The sequence below is a fragment of the Lactuca sativa genome, chromosome 8 (genome assembly GCF_002870075.4).
Source record: "Lactuca sativa cultivar Salinas chromosome 8, Lsat_Salinas_v11, whole genome shotgun sequence".
NCBI classification, from domain to species: Eukaryota; Viridiplantae; Streptophyta; class Magnoliopsida; order Asterales; family Asteraceae; genus Lactuca; species Lactuca sativa.
In genome coordinates, this window is record NC_056630.2 from 247,073,410 (window position 1) to 247,091,636 (window position 18,227).

Here is an 18,227-nt window from a genome sequence, read left to right on the forward strand (position 1 = left end):
GTTTATAGGGTTGCATGTACACCATAGGAGTGTTAGAATGCTCAAAACCCATCAGTGGTATCAGAGCCTAGGCTTGTTTTCTTGTTATACTTGCAAAACTGCTTAAAAAAAATCGAAATTGTTGCGGTCTGATCATCAGACTCGGCGAGTCCATCAGGAAACTCGGCGAGTCCATGCCTAAAAAGTGATCAAATCGATCCAAGTCGCCGAGTTGGTTCATGCACTCGACGAGTTGGACCCCCAGACAGCATAAATTCGACTTTTTTGGCTGGAATTGGACTAGGAACATTACCCAAAGATGTTTTGGACTTATAAACTTGTTTTTGATGTGGTAATGTTCATGGTAATCCAATTTTAAAGATAATTGTCAATAGATTCATGTTTTGTATTAGTTTAAAGTGTTACTCTAATTACATGGAAAAGTTTGATTTGAATTATCTTGTTTATATGAGTTGCTTAGATTAATAGAAGTTATGTGAAATTGTTGTTTTCAATCCAAATTAATCTAAGAATTGATTCTAAAATGTGTTTTTGTAACTTGTCCTCAAGTTATATGAAAAGTCACATTTAAGAATCATAAAACTCATAAAAGTTGGCAAAGGTTACAAAAATGAAGAGTCTAGTTCTAATTAAATGGTTTTATGACTCCATAACTTGTCCTCAAGTTATGGAGGACCAAGAGTCTCTTCATTTAATAAAATAAAAAAAATAAAAAAAAGGTGTAACCTTAATTAATTCCATAAGTTACAAAATAAATAGAAGTTAATTCTTTTATTAGTTTAAAGTCTTCCATAACTTGTCCTCAAGTTATGGAACTTGAAGAGTTTTTTTAATTAAAACTACTTTAAACACATAAGTTATGGAATAAGAAAAGTTTTGAAAGTTACAAAACTTGCCCTCAAGTTTTGGAATTTGAAAAGTTTTCTCTTATGAATACTTTAATTCCAAGTTAGCCCTTAGAATTTTAAAGAGTTAAAATTCAACCCTTATACTTTATAATATTATAAGTTAATAATATATATATGTATAAGAGTAAAGTCAGTCTTACCGCTAGTACACCTCATTCACGAAGCCGGTCTATAAGGTGGGTATAAGGTTGTTGCCTATAAAATGGCAACTTAATGGTTTCCACTCTCACCCACCGCTTGCTTGACTGGTGGAGGTTCGTTAGCCGAACGGGTTTGACAGGACTAGAATTCTCCCTTCATTAAAAGTATTAATGATAAATACTAAGTAACTAAACTCTTAATAATACCCAATCTTAGTTACTTAGGAAAATGTGAATAAGGTGCTAATCCATGAAATTACACTTTGCACTTTGTTTAAGTCGGTTAGTGGAGCGTGTGTGGTTAACCGGCACACTAACTCGTATTTAACAAGGTAGGCAATGGGTAACTTAATGTTTATCATAGTATCGATGGAGCGTGTGTGGTTAACCGACACATAGATTGAGGGGTAAACACTTAAGGGTACCAAGTAATTTGCATGGTTACTTCACACCTTGTTTTGTGATCCTCGGCATCGCAGTCACAAAACCTGAAGGGCACACTCGAGATTGAAACATGCCATTGAACAGTTCAATGAATCTCAAAAGATCTAGGAGTTTCAAAAACCAATTAAAACCTAATAATACATTTCATTTATCTTGGTGGAAATTGGTGAATCGTCATTCACCTACCTTCAAATATTTTATAGCTTTAATTACGGCATACCTCTTCTAAGTTATAAAATAGTTTGTTGGGTCCTAGCCTTAATATTTCATATTGGGTGTCATATTAAGGACTTTAAAATCAACTATCTTGAATATCTCCCAAAAGATGTCTGGTTTAGACATATATGATCTTCCCAAATCTCTTGAAACAAGCTTTCCTAAATGAAGATGATGTCCCTTGGAAATCATACTTCTTTCACCTCCTCCAATTATTCTCCCTATCCCACAAGTTCCTGAGAAGTTTAAGGTCACTCAGGCCCTATTGGCAAGGCAAGGTCTAGGTGTGATCATATCTGGGAGATGTAGTCACATATTGACAAGCCGGGAGAGTTGGGTGTCAAAGTCTTGAGAAAGTTGGTGGTTCAACTACTTTCTAAGTCACATAGTGAGTTCTTTTGGAACACCTATGAAACAGACTATGACAAGACCCTTAATGATCTTATCAATTTGATAAGATCAACTTCCTAAAACTTTATGGACATTGGCAATGATGACATTGGATATCTAGTAAAGCTCTCTCTTCCCAATGGAAAGGGATCGGCCATAGTCAACTCAGTTGACCAAATGGTAATGAGAAAAAGCTAAGTCTGTGATAGTTCCGTGTACCATTATCAAAGGGTCCATATGTTTATATTGCCAAAGGAAGGGGCATTGGTTGCGAAGCTGCCAAACTTACCTAAGGATGCTAAAGTCAATAAGTTTGACTCTACTTCAGGTAAAGTCCACTATCTAACTCTGCTAAGTTTCTATTATGAGATTCTTTATACATGATGTGACTAGGTCACATGGTGATGTTTTAAGAATCAATGAAAAATAAAGGAACTTAAAGAAAGAATATGTTGAATCTGATCGCGTAGATGGATTTGTATCGCGTAGTTTGAAGATCGAATTCTTGAGCTACTTCTTAGGAGTTATGAGATATTCCTTAGGAATAGATAACAACAAGTTTTCATATGCATTGTAAGGATAAGTTTTTCCGCAAACTTTTAAAATAAAAGGAAAATTTTTGATTTTATTTGTTTTAAAATATCCTTACAATGGCATTTGAGGAAAAATTGTTGCTTATATGATTCCATTAATAGCAAGAGTGGAAATATGAAATTTATTCTTTCATTTGTGGTAATGTCTAAATTTACCAAATAAGGAAAGATTCTCATCACCCAAGTTTCAATTGGACCGGAACTTGGAATCATGCAAGTTGTATAGCATGATGAATGAGAACTTTCAAGTATTGAAAAATTAAGACTAATTACTTGTTCACATGGATGTGTGAGTCAAGTAAAGGACTAAGGGATCGAGTACACATTCTGGTGCACTGATTAAGTCCATCACAAAAGATTGATAAGACTATTCGTCATAGTTTACTAAAGCTCAGTAAATATGGTTATACTTACAAGCTTAAGTGTAATTCTGAGACATTAGAAAAAGGTTCAAATGTATGGCAGAGCGAATAAGAAGAATCAAATTAGGCAGAAGGATAAAAGTTTCTCAAATCTGAAAAGATAGGAGAGTACTTTAGTATCAGTTTTGTGATCATCTTAATGATTAAGAAACCATATCAAAATTAGTTCTCTAAGGAAAATCAAGAATATGAGTCATACTAAGTTCCAATACAAGTCTTGGAGTCATACTCCAAGATTGTAACTTGAGTGACATGTCTTAAAGAAGGTTTAAAACACTTGTTAAATGTAAGAGTAAAAGTTTTCTACTCTTGTACATTTGAAATTGGTAAGTTGTGATGTTTTGGATAAAACAAAGACCAACTAAGGCCAATTGTGTGAAGTGTTTGTCTTGATTAGAATCTGCACTATCTCTTGGATGTTTGACAAGGGAGTCTTATAGGTCAAGAGGACAGTGGGAGTCTTAAAGGTCTTGAAAGTCTCAAGAACTAATCAAGAATAGAACCTGAAGTTCTTCACTAGCACACGACTTGAGGTTTATAACCTATCGTGTTGACATATTCTATGCCCATTCCAGTTAAAGTTGGCTTTGCATATGAGTTCTTAGAGTTCTCAATTGGTTGCATAACAACTTGGAAGCAATGGCAGGCCCTTGAGCTGCCAGGTGGCAAGAAGTTAAGATTGAGTTAAATCCATATGAGTTTGGATTTGTCATTATCCCTGTCTTGTGACTATGGTTTTGACAATTCATGTGGATAAGAACACATACACCAGTAAATCTAAGTGTCATAAGGTTTCTGTGACAACCCGAAATTTCCATTGTACGAACCTCATCTATTCAATAGAAGCTAGTTCAGTTTCAGTAACTTTCAAGCTTTTCCGAACAAGTTTGTGTACATTAGGGTTCATGTTTTAGATGATATCAGGAGAGTGGATACTCCTGGTTTTGTGAAACTTGGGCATTTCAAGTTTCATAATGTTACAGTCCAACATCAGGAATAAAAATATTTTCTGCCAAAATATTCCAGGACTATAAATAGTTTCTGAATGAAATTAATTCATTATTCACAATTCCAAATAGAGAAAAGCCATATTCTCTCTGACGGATCTTCGGGTTTTCATCCCAGATTGTGAGTCTACTTTTCTATATATGTTTCAATACTTGTTTAATGCTTATTAACAACAATAACATGTTTAGATTACAAGATCCGGGAGTTTACCGCCCAAGATCATTCTTGGGGAGTAAACTCCAAAATGGAACTTTAATGCTTTCTAGACCCATCCACATGTTAGGGGACTTATCAAGGACATTGTGTATGATCTTTATAGCCTAGAAATCATCCAAGAAACACAAGTTCTAGGAGTTTACGGCCAAGGAACTCCCTTGGGCCGTAAACCCCTTTTCAAGGGCTTAAATGCCCTAAAACTTTCCCCAAATGCTTAAGGAACTTAACCACTAGTGCTTGTGCTTGTTTAGAACATCAAAAGGCCATAAAAACCATAAGTTTCTAGGAGTTTACGGACAAGGAACTCCCTTGGGCCGTAAACCCCTTTTTGTGGGACAAAAATCATTCCAAGCAACCCTTAAGCCTTTAGACAATTTACCTTGCACCTTTGGGACTAGAATGGAGAGTAGAACACATCAAAACCACTCCTTGAAAGGAGTTTACGGCCAAGGAACATGACTTGGGCCGTAAACTCCAAGTGAAGGCACCAAAGTGTGCCTCTTGTTCCCATTAGCCTTAGATAAAATCATGGATGCCATTCTTGATGTTTAAGTGCCTCAAATCAATTTATTTCCTAGAGTTTACGGCCGTAAACTCTAAGGTGAAGGACCTTAGGCCGTAAACTCCCTTATGGAGTGTTCTAGAGCCTTAAAACTACTTCATGCATTATTCCAATAAAGATAGGAGTGTTCTAGATGCAAGATAACACCACAAAACACCCAAAAACACCATTTGAGGAGTTCACGGCCATAAACCTATGAGTTTACGGCCGTAAACTCCAAGGTGTGGGGTTTGTTGGGTGGTGAACTCCTATACAAGGCTATTTGATGTTTCAAACCCTTTTGCCTTGTCCCGTAGCAACTTAGATGCAACCATTTGAACCCTGAACACTCATAAAAGTGTTTAAATGTTTTCTAAGTGTCTTAACTTATTTATTTAAGATATTATATGTCTAATTAGTTATATATATGTTTATTATATGATAACTAGGCTCGTGCGTGTAAACCAGTCTCCGTTTGTCACCTAGCACGGTAGCCGACACTGCAATTCAAACGACTCGCCACAAGTGAGTTCATACCCCTTGAATCAACCTTTGAAATGATTTTAAATGTTTTATAACACTTTATGGGGGGGGAATACAAGTCAAATACTTATAAGTTATTACTTCAATCACATGTGATTGTGTTTAATCACATGTGATTAATAACTAGGAAAACAACGATTTTCACCACTGTTCAAACGGTTTTCAACTGCTTTACTACTGAAATGTTTTACAAACTGTTTTACTATCCAAACTTACTTATAGACTGTAATTAAATCAAATGCTTCTTATACTTAAAACTGTTTTGTCAACTTATGCTTTCAAAATGATTTATAGATCGACATCAAGTCAATCTTCTCTTGAAATTATATTTATGCTTCAAAATGTTTTATAAAAACTTATTTATGCTTTATATATACAATTGCATGCCCATATATGTATAGATATATAAATAATGTTCAAAAGGCTTAGGAATGCCATCCGCCCTATTTCCTTTTCCTCGATTTGGATGTGGTCTGGTGGGATTTCGGGTGACCATCCGAAGGTCGTTTCCATATTACTTATATATCATATATACATGTATAGACATAAAGGTACTTCCATATTCATATTCATCAGTACATCTTTAGCTGGTTACCATCGGGGTAACGCAGGATCATATACAGATATACTAGAAACAATACATATACAGATATACGAGAAACAATACATATACAGATATACGAGAAACAATACATATACAGATATACTAGAAACAATACATATACAGATATACTAGAAACAATACATATACAGATATACGAGAAACAATACATATACAGATATACGAGAAACAATACATATACAGATATACGAGAAACAATACATATACATGAATACTTAACAATTGTGATCCACTGTATCGGGCATGCCTTAAATGTCATGGCCTGAGTTGTAGCCAGAATTCTCTTGGAGGGAGAGCGTGAGTTTGCGTATAGATCTATACTGGATTGACTATCCTACACCTTGCTGCTAGCTACAGCCGGACCTGCAGGTCTGCGGGTGCCAAACGTCATTTCTTTTTACGACCGTTCATTATGTCGTTGATTTTCAGTCGATAGCATGGTGCAATTTATCACAATATACCTTAATATAAATCCGGTTTAAGGTAGTAGTATTTAGTACAACAGTAGTCTTATTATACAAAGCTACAATACTACAATGATTTACCCATTACATATTTTAGTGATAATCTCACTTAAGCGTTAGTGTACAAACTATATTTTTAACAAATGATAGTTATACTTGGGTAATTACACACTTTTACAACAGAAAAGTTTACAAAACAGTCTAGCCTTGGTAGAAGGTTACTTTTATAGAAAATATAGGATTTTCTGAGTGATTCAAACTTTTACAAATACTTTCAAACATTTGCTCACATTTTTACAAACTTATACATTGAGACAGGTTCAAACATTTTTACAAGAAACATTGACACTAAAATACTTATGAACTCACCAGCTTAATGCTGATAAACTCTTTCAAAATAACTTGTATTCTCAGGTCATCAGTAGACAGGTACCGAGGCCAGCTTTTGAGAAGATGGAGTTCATTCAAGACTCATCTCATACTATTTTGTGTTTCATTATTTTTGGTGTCTATAACTGTACAGAACGCACTTGTATTAAAATTATATATTTAATGCAATGGATGATGTTGTTTGCTTATTTACATTTACTGTGTTGTGATACTATACATGACGTCCTCCGCCCCAGAACGTTTCCGCCATTCTTGGTTTTGGGGTGTGACAGTTTCTCTCCGATTCATGGAAATGATGGTGAGGAAACACTTTCACTAAGTAGATTTTAGCTAGATAACAATTGTGATATTTGCATTCTCAAAGTCGTTAGTGGAGCGTGTGTGGTTTACCGGCACACTAACCTGGACTTGCGAGAAGTGGAAAAAAGGTCTAACCATTATGATTACGGCATCCCTCTTCATAATTGTTTAGACACACAAGTGTGCTATCTAAGGGAAGGTGTATGTTTTTGATAAAGTTTTATAAAAACAATCTAGTATCAGAAATCTGAACTTTGGTAAGAAAGTCAGCTGATTTCTGAGTACATGTCAAAGCTAGTTGGAGCATAAGTGTTATGCTAATAATCATCATGTTAGTGGGAGCATGATAATTATGGTAAGTATTGCAAGTTAGCAATGTTAATTATAGAAAACAAAAGTTTCAATTGGGAAAGAGTTGTTTTGCTATAATTAAGGGAGAGAAAATTATACTTCATCTCAAATCTATAAGCTTAGATCGTGAGGTTTTAATCATTTAGTCAAGGATATATATGAATTTCATGTTGGAATGGCTCAACATAAGGAAATTTTGTATATGAGTCCATTATTTGCGTTCTAAAATTCGATTATGATTACGGCATCCCTTTTCATAATCTGAATTATGAGAACTTGGCAAATTGAAATGGACATATTATAGCAAAAGACTGGTTTAGTCTTTATGTGAGACATCATGAATCGTGTCCCATATGCTTCAGATATAGGATCGATTACATGTGCTATATTCATCCTTTCTAAAATTTTCCAAATGCCTCAGGCATTAAGAAGGGAAAAGATTTAGAACTGGATATGACTAAAAGGATTAAACAATTGTCGAGGACAATCTAAGGTTTACCAAAGATTGGTTGCTCAAGGACAGTTGGAAGTATAGTGATAATTCTGGAAGGACCATATTGACATAATCTGTAAGGAGGCAACTCTTGTTCAGAAGTGATAGTCAAAATGGAATCTGGAAATGTTTCAAAGTTAGAATTTTCAATCTGTTTAAGATTAGGAAACTTAATGCAAGAAGGATGTTTCCAAGGAGCTGATCTCCTTTGGAATACTCTGTAATGATTGTTGTCAAGTCTTTCTGATTTTGTGCATAATCATTACAAGAGGATCAATGCATATAAGTTTAGAATCTAACAGATTCCAGTAAATGACATGAATTTGGAGTTCTTGTATTTGCAGTAAGGGTTTGGGAGTGTGAAAAGAGAATCATTGAAGTTATGTTCAATGGATCTAGTTCACAAAGTAAAGATCATAGACAAACATAGTATGCATACTTGGTGTATGGCATGATTAGTGTTTAGAAAACATAGTGTACATGCTTGGAGCATGAGACAACTATTGTTTTAAATTCAAGAATAAAGTTGATAGCTGAAACAGTATACAATGAATAATGTGTAATCATATGGTGATAAATAAAAGGTGTTTTATTTATGTTCATAGGTTTTGATACCATATTGGATTCAATTATTATTGTGTTTCACTTTGCATGTTTTGACTTCCTGAATAAACTGGGTTATTCTTCCGGAATGACTAAGTTATTCAAACCATCCACAGTCAGTCATATGTTGGAAGTAGATATGAATTAAGACCGTCATGGGTTGGCTTGTAGAGGTCTAAGGTGCTGGACAAAGGGCTACAACACTCTTGAGTGCTCATAAGTTCTGAGTATTGGATTTAACCCGCGCTCATTGGAATCACTTCATGGATTTTATCACGAGTGATCATGAGACGATAATATCTTATATTCTTCAAACCTAGAGATATGAGTTGTTACTATGAGTTGGTTGTACATTGATTGCACGAAAATGCATTCGGTAACTCGGTGTTATAAAATGTGCCTTTGTGTATGGTTCAACAAATAGTAGAACAAGCCATGAGTCGAAGTTTATCCATTCCTTTTACCTTCGGGATAAAAGCGATATCTGTGGGCCCCTCGATGATTTGATGATGACAAATGGAAGTGCTCGGCCGGGCCAAGACTGATTTGATTTGTTCAATTAGTCAGTCGTCATAAATCGGAAATCGGGAAACAACAAATGGACAGAGAGAATGATTATAATCCATGTCTCAGTCCATATGATATCTAGAATGGAGGAATATATGATCCCTTATCTAATGGACAAGTTCGTTGACAAGATCAGAGTTCGACAGCGGCTTTAAGAGCTACGATTGCCAGTTAGGTTTGACGTCATATGCAATAATAGTTTTAGACTTATCCAAGTGGGAGACTTTTGGATTAATGTCTAAGTCCATAACTATATTTGGTATGTACTTGAACCGACCCGGCTCGGTCCATTTGGGTTGCACTTCACCGACACAATTTATATGGATAATCTTTTGAGAATAGTATGTTTATGATTAATATTAATATATTATAAGTTCTAATATATTAATTGTTGGATTAATGTCTAAGTCCATAACTATATTTGGTATGTACTTGACCCGACCCGGCATGGTCCATTTGGGTTGCACTTCACTGACACAATTTATATGGATAATATTTTGAGAATAGTATGTTTATGATTAATATTAATATGTTATAAGTTCTAATATATTAATATAGAATCATATTATTTAATTAGTATTGATCAAGAATTAATTTATAATTAATTAAGTGATCAAAAGGAACTAATTAAATATGGACTCTTATATATATGGAATGGGCCAAGTTCATTTAGGTTGGGCTAAGCTTTCATGGATAGTCCATGGAGTGTTTAACCTATGGATCCTAGGAAATGAAAGGTCATGGGTATTAGGGTTTAACCCTAATCCTCCATACTATATAAAGATGTCTTTGGTTGGTGAAATTGGCACTAGTGTGAATACACTAAAGAAGGGCTAGCCAATTTCACTAGAGAGAACCAAGTAATCATATTCTCTAAAGTATTCCAAGGTGTCTTGGTGATTTGTGATTCCACTTGAGGCTTCCACACTATTGGGGCTAAGCTCTTAAAGCTTGAAGACATCAAGCTACATCAAGAGGTATGTATTCTATCTTGTTACATTCATAGTTTTTGTATGCTAGATTAGGATAATACCTTGGATGTTCTTATTTGCATGTATAATAGAGAAAGCATAGATCCAAGGTATTTAGGGTTGCATGTACACTTAGGAAGTGTTAGAATGCTCAAAACCCAACAGTGGTATCAGAGCGGGTTGTTTTCTGTTATATTGATGCAAATATTTTATTTTCAAAGTTGAAAAAAAAAAAAAAACATGAAGTTTGTCAAATTTTAAGATAATTACCTGTTCTTGTGAAAAACTAATTATTAGTAAAATTTGAATAATTTGCTTTATGAGTTGAATTAGGTCAAATTTAATAAAAGATAAAATAATATGATTATTTTATTAGTTTTAAAAGTTTGATCTAAAGAGTTTTATTTTTTGAGACCTCCATAAGTTATGGATATGAAAAGGTTTTAAAAAAAAAAAAATTGATTCAAAGTTTTTTTTTGGATTTACAAAATTTGGTGTTAATGTTTTAAAGGATTCCATAACTTAAGAATAAGTTATGGATCACCAAAAGTTTTTTGTGTTACCTTGTTTTATGAGTGAATTTAGATTGATGAATAAAATTATGTGATAGTTGGTTTTAATCCAAATTAATCTAAGAATTGATTCTAAAATGTGTTTTTGTAACTTGTCCTCAAGTTATATGAAAAGTCACATTTAGGAATCATAAAACTCATAAAAATTGGCAAAGGTTACAAAAATGAAGAGTCTAGTTCTAATTAAATGGTTTTATGACTCCATAATTTGTCCTCAAGTTATGGAGGACCAAGAGTCTCTTCATTAAATAATAAATTAAAAAAAAAGTGTAACCTTAATTAATTCCATAAGTTATAAAATAAAGAAAAAATTAATTCTTTTATTAGTTTAAAGTCTTCCATAACTTGTCCTCAAGTTATGGAACTTGAAGAGTTTTTGGATTAAAACTACTTTAAACACATCAGTTATGGAATTAATTAGTTTTGAATAGTTTCAAAACTTGCCCTCAAGTTTTGGAATTTGTAAAGTTTTCACTAATGAATACTTTAATTCCAAGTTAGCCCTTAGAATTTTAAAAGTTAAAATTCAACCCTTATACTTTATAATAATATATATATATATGTATAAGAGTAAAGTCAGTCTTACCGCTAGTACGCCTCATTCACGAAGCCGGTCTATAAGGTGGGTATAAGGTTGTTGCCTATAAAATGGCAACTTAATGGGTGTCCACTCTCACCCACCGCTTGCTTGACCGGTGGAGGGTCGTTAGCCGAACGGGTTTGACAAGACTATAATTCTCATTCATTAAAAGTATTAATGATAATACTAAGTAACTAAACTCTTAATAATACCGAATCTTAGTTACTTAGGAAAAATGTGAATAAGGTGCTAACCCATGAAATTACACTTTACACTTTGTCTAAGTCGTTAGTGGAGCGTGTGTGGTTAACCGGCACACTAACTTGGACTTAACAAGGTAGGTAAAGGGTGACTTAATATTTATCATAGTATCGATGGAGCGTGTGTGGTTAACCGGCACATCGATTGAGGGGTAATTTATTAAGGGTACCAAGTGATTTGCATGGTTACTTCACACCTTGTTTTGTGATCCTCGGCATCCCAGTCACAAAACCTGAAGGGCACACTCGAGATTGAAACATGCCTTTGAATAGTTCAATGAATCTCAAAGATCTAGGAGTTTCAAAACCAATTAAAACCTAATAATACATTTCGTTTATCTTGGTGGAAATTGGTGAATCGTCATTCACCTACCTTCAAATATTTTATAGCTTGGATTACGGCATACCTCTTCTAAGTTATAAAATAGTTTGTTGGGTCCTAGCCTTAATATTTCATATTGGGTGTCATATTAAGGACTTTAAATCAACTATCTTGAATATCTCCCAAAAGATGTCTGTAATAGACACCTATGATCTTCCCAAATCTAGTGAAACAAGGTTTCCTAAATGAAGATGATGTCCTTTGGAAATCATACTTCTTTCACCTCCTCCAATTATTCTCCCCAACCCACAAGTTCTTGAAAAGTTTAAGGTCACTCAAGCCCTATTGGCAAGGCAAGGTCTAGGTGTGAACACATCTTGGAGATGTAGTCACATATTGACAAGCCGGGAGAGTTGGGTGTCAAAGTCTTGAGAAAGTTGGTGGTTCAATCACTTTCTGAGTCACATAGTGAGTTCCTTTGGGACACCTATGAAACAGACTATGACAAGACCCTTAATGATCTTATCTATTTGTTAAGATCAACTTCCTTAAAACTTGATGGACATTGACAATAGTGACACAGGATATCCAGAAGAGCATTCTCTTCCCAATGGAAAGGGATCGGCCATAGTCAACTCGGTTGACCAAATGGTAAAGAGAAAAACTAAGTCTGTGATAGTCCTGTGCACCTTTATCAAAGGGTCCATATGTTTATATTGCCAAAGAAAGGGGCATTGGTTGCGAAGCTGCCAAATTTACCTAAGGATGTTAAAGTCAATAAGTTTGACTCTACTTCAGGTAAATTCCACTATCTAACTCTGCTAAGTTTCTATTCTGAGATTCCTGATACATGATGTGACTGGGTCACATGGTGATGTTTTAATAATCAAAGAAAAGTGAAGAAACTTAAAGAAAGAATATGCTGAATCTGATGGCGTAGATGGATTTCTATCGCATAGTTTGAAGATCGGATTCTTGAGCAACTTCTTAGGAGTTATGAGATATTGCTTAGGAATAGATAACAACAAGTTTTCATATGGATTGTAAGGATAAGTTTTTCCGCAAAGTTTTAAAATAAAAGAAATTTTTTTTGATTTTATTTATTTTAAAATATCCTTACAATGACTTTTGAGGAAAAATTGTTGCTTATATGATTCCATTAAGAGCAAGAGTGGAAATATGAAATTGATTCTTTCATTTGTGGTAATGTCTAGATTTACCAAATAAGGAAAGATTCTCATCACCCAAGTTTCAATTGGACCGGAACTTGGAATCATGCAAGTTGTATAGCATGATGAATGAGAACTTTCAAGTTTTGGAAAATTAAGACTAATTACTCGGCCACATGGATGTGTGAGTCAAGTAAAGGACTAAGGGATCGAGTACACATTCTTGTGCACTGATTAAGTCCACCACAAAAGATTGATAAGACTATTCGTCATAGTTTACTAAAGCTCAGTAAATATGATTATACTTACAAGCTTAAGTGTAATTCTGAGACATTGGAAAAGGTTCCAATGTATGGCAGGGCGAATAAGAAGAATCAAATTAGGCAGAAGGATAAAAGTTTCTCATATCTGAAAAGATGGGAGAGTACTTTAGTATCAGTTTTGTGATCATCTTAATGATTAAGCAACCATATCAAAATTAGTTCTCTAAGGAAATCTTAGTGCATTCTTATGACTAAGAAGAGGAACTTGAATTGTTGAAATGGTTAAATCAAGAAGATGAGTCATACTTCGTTCCAATACAAGTCTTAGAGTCATACTCCAAGATTGTCATTTGAGTGACATGTCTTAAAGAAGGTTTAAAACACTTGTCAAATGTAAGAGTAAAAGTTTTCTACTCTTGTACATTTGAAATTGGTAAGTTGTGATGTTTTGGATAAACAAAGACCAACTTAGGCCAATTGGGTAAAGTGTTTTTCTTGATTAGAATCCGCACTATCTCTTGGATGTTTGACAAGGGAGTCTTATATGTCAAGAGGACAGTGGGAGTCTTAAAGGTCTTGAAAGTCTCAAGAAATAATCAAGCATAAAACCTGAAGTTCTTCACTAGCACACGAATTGAGGTTTATAACCTATCGTGTTGACATATTCTGTGCCCATTCCAGTTAAAGTTAGCTTTGCATATGAGTTCTTAGAGTTCTCAGTTTGTTGCATAACAACTTGGAAGCAATGGCAGGCCCTTGAGCTGCCAGGTGGCAAGAAGTTAAGATTGAGTTCAATCCATATGGTTTTGGATTTGTCATTATCTTTGTCTTATGATTATGGTTTTGACAAATTCATATGGGTAGGAACTCATACACCATTAAATCTAAGTGTCATAAGGTTTCTCTCCGATTCGTGAAAATGATGGTGAGGAAACACTTTCACTAAGTAGATTTTATCTAGATAGCAATTGTGATATTTGCATTCTCAAAGTCGTTAGTGGAGCGCGTGTGGTTAACCGGCACACTAATATGGACTTGTGAGAAGTGGCAAAAAGGTCTAACCATTATGATTACAGCATACCTCTTCATAACTGTTTAGACACACAAGTGTGCTATCTAAGGGAAGGTGTATGATTTTTTGATAAAGTTTTATCAAAACAATCTAGTATCAGAAATCTGAACTTTGGTAAGAAAGTCAATGAAGTATTGATTTCTAGAAGTCCAGCTGATTTCTGAGTAAAGCTAGTGGGAGCATAAGTGTTATGCTAATAATCATCATGTTAGTGGGAGCATGATCATTATGATAAGTATTGCAAGTTAGCAATGTTAATTATAGAAAACAAAAAGTTTCAATTCGTGAGGTTGCAGGGGTTGAAAAAGTTGTTTTGCTATTATTAAGGGAGAGGAAATTATACTTCATCTCAAATCTATAAGTTTAGATCGTGAGGTTTTAATCATTTAGTCAAGGATGTATATGAATTTCATGTTGGAGTGGCTCAACATAAGGAAATTCTGTATATGGGTCCATTATTTGTGTTCTAAAATTCGATTATGATTACGACATCCCTTTTCATAATCTGAATTATGAGAACTTGGCAAATTGAAATGGAAATGTTATAGCAAAAGACTGGTTTAGTCTTTATGTGAGACATCATGAATCGATTCCCATATGCTTCGGATATAGGATCGATTACATGTGCTATATACATCCTTTCTAAAATTTTCCAAATGCCTGGGGCATTAAGAAGGGAAAAGGTTTAGAACTGGATATGACTAAAAGGATTAAACAATTGTCGAGGACAATCTAAGGTTTACCAAAGATTGGGTGCTCAAGGACAGTTAGAAGTATAGTGATAATTTTGGAAGGACCATATTGACATAATCTGTAAGGAGGCAACTCCTGTTCAGAAGTGATAGTCAAAATGGAATATGGAAATGTTTCAAAGTTAGAAATTATTCAATCTGTGTAAGATTAGGAAATTTAATGCAAGAAGGATGTTTCCAAGGAGTTGATCTCCTTTGGAATACTCTATAATGATTGTTGCCAAGTCTTTATGACTTTGTGCATAATCATTACGAGAGGATCAATGCATATAAGTTTAGAATCTAACAGATTTCAGTAAATGGCATGAATTTGGAATTCTTGCATTTGCGGTAAGGATTTGGGAGTGTGAAAAGAGAATCATTGAAGTTATGTTCAATTGATCTAGTTCACAAAGTAAGGATCATAAACAAACATAGTATGCATACTTGGTGTGTGGCATGACTAGTGTTTAAGAAAACATAGTGTACATGCTTGGAGCATGGGACAACTATTGTTTTAAATTCAAGAATAAAGTTGATAGCTGAAACAGTATACAATGAATAATGTGTAATCATATGGTGATAAATAAAATGTGTTTTATTTATGTTCAAAGAGTTGATACCATATTGGATTCAATTATTATTGTGTTTCACTTTGCATGTTTTGACTTCCCGAATAAACTAGGTTATTCTTCCGGAATGACTAAGTTATTCAAACCATCCACAGTCGGTCATATGTTGGAAGTAGATATGAATTAAGACTGTCATGGGTTGGCTTGTAGAGGTCTAAGGTGTTGGACAAAGGGCTACAACACTCATGAGTGCTCATAAGTTCTGAGTATTGGATTCAACCCGCGCTCATTGGAATCACTTCATGGATTTTATCACGAGTGATCATGAGACGATAATATCTTATATTCTTCAAACCTAGAGATATGAGTTGTTACTATGAGTTGGTTGTACATTGATTGCACGAAAACGCATTTGATAACTCGGTGGTATAAAACGTGCCTTTGTGTATGATTCAACAAGTAGTAGAACAAGCCATATGAGTCGAAGTTTATCCATTCCCTTTACCTTCGGGATAAAAGCGATATCTGTGGGCCCCTCGATGATTTGATGATGACAAATGGAAGTGCTCGGCCGGGCCAGGACTGATTTGATTCGTTCAATTAGTCAGTCGTCATAAATCGCAAATCGGGAAACAACAAATGGACAGAGAGAATGATTATAATCCATGTCTCAGTCCATATGATATCTAGAATGGAGGAATATATGATCCCTTATCTAATGGACAAGTCACTGACAAAGGTCAGAGTTCATCTACAAGGTCAGAGTACGACAGAAGCTTTTGAGAGCTACGATTGCCAGTTAGGTTTGAAGTCATACGCAATAATAGTTTTAGACTTATCCAAGTGGGAGACTGTTGGATTAATGTCTAAGTCCATAACTATATTTGGTATGTACTTGACCCGACCCGGCATGGTCCATTTGGGTTGCACTTCACCGACACAATTTATATGGATAATATTTTGAGAATAGTATGTTTATGATTAATATTAATATGTTATAAGTTCTAATATATTAATATAGAATCATATTATTTAATTAGTATTGATCAAGAATTAATTTATAATTAATTAAGTGACCAAAAGGAACTCATTAGATATGGACTCTTATATATATGGAATGGGCCAAGTTCATTTACGTTGGGCTAAGCTTTCATGGATAGTCCATGGAGTGTTTAACCCATGGATCCTAGGAAATGAAAGGTCATGGGTATTAGGGTTTAACCCTAATCCTCCATACTATATAAAGATGTCTTTGGTTGGTGAAATTGGCACTAGTGTGAATACACTAAAGAAGGGCTAGCCAATTTCACTAGAGAGAACCAAGTAATCATATTCTCTAAAGTATTCCAAGGTGTCTTGGTGATTTGTGATTCCACTTGAGGCTTCCACACTATTGGGGCTAAGCTCTTAAAGCTTGAAGACATCAAGCTACATCAAGAGGTATGTATTCTATCTTGTTACATTCATAGTTTTTGTATGCTAGATTAGGATAATACCTTGGATGTTCTTATTTGCATGTATAATAGAGAAAACATAGATCCAAGGTATTTAGGGTTGCATGTACACTTAGGAAGTGTTAGAATGCTCAAAACCCAACATTAATATGGAATCATATTATTTAATTAGTATTGATCAAGAATTAATTAAGTGATCAAAAGGGAACTAATTAAATATGGACTCTAATATATATGGAATGGGCCAAGTTCATTTAGGTTGGGCTAAGCTTTCATGGATAGTCCATGGAGTGTTTAACCCATGGATCCTAGGAAATGAAAGGTCATGGGTATTAGGCTTTAACCCTAATCCTTCACACTATATAAAGATGTCCTTGGTTGATGAAATTGGCACTAGTGTGGTACACTAAGAAGGGCTAGCCAATTTCACTAGAGAGAACCAAGTATCCATATTCTCTAAAGTCTTCCAAGGTGTTTTGGTGATTTGTGATTCCATTTGAGGCTTCCACACTATTGGGGCTAAGGTCTTAAAGCTTGAAGACATCAAGCTACATCAAAAGGTATGTCATCTAACTAGTACTTTGTAGTATAAGAACTTCATAATATGCTAGTTAGGATTAAAGCCTTGGAAAGTTCTTATTTGCATGTATTATAGAGAAAACATAGATCCAAGGTTTATAGGGTTGCATGTACACCATAGGAGTGTTAGAATGCTCAAAACCCATCAGCCATAACCAGCTTTCATCAGTGTTTGCCTTTGATAGCAGACAGATAGCTGGTGTCCCTCGAATTGGGTTAAGATTCAAAGGGTACATCTCTCCATTTCGTGCAGATTTCAGCAGTACCTTCTTAGATTGTTTTTCCACTATCTCAGACCCCTCATCATCGAATGATACTTTCAAACCCGTGCCAACAACTAATTGTGATACACTGATGAGATTGTGTTGCAATCCTTCTACATAAGCCACCTTTCTGATCGAGAAGTCTCCATTTGTTATCATACCGTATCCTTTGATTGTTCCATAGGAATTGTTTCCAAACTTCACAGAC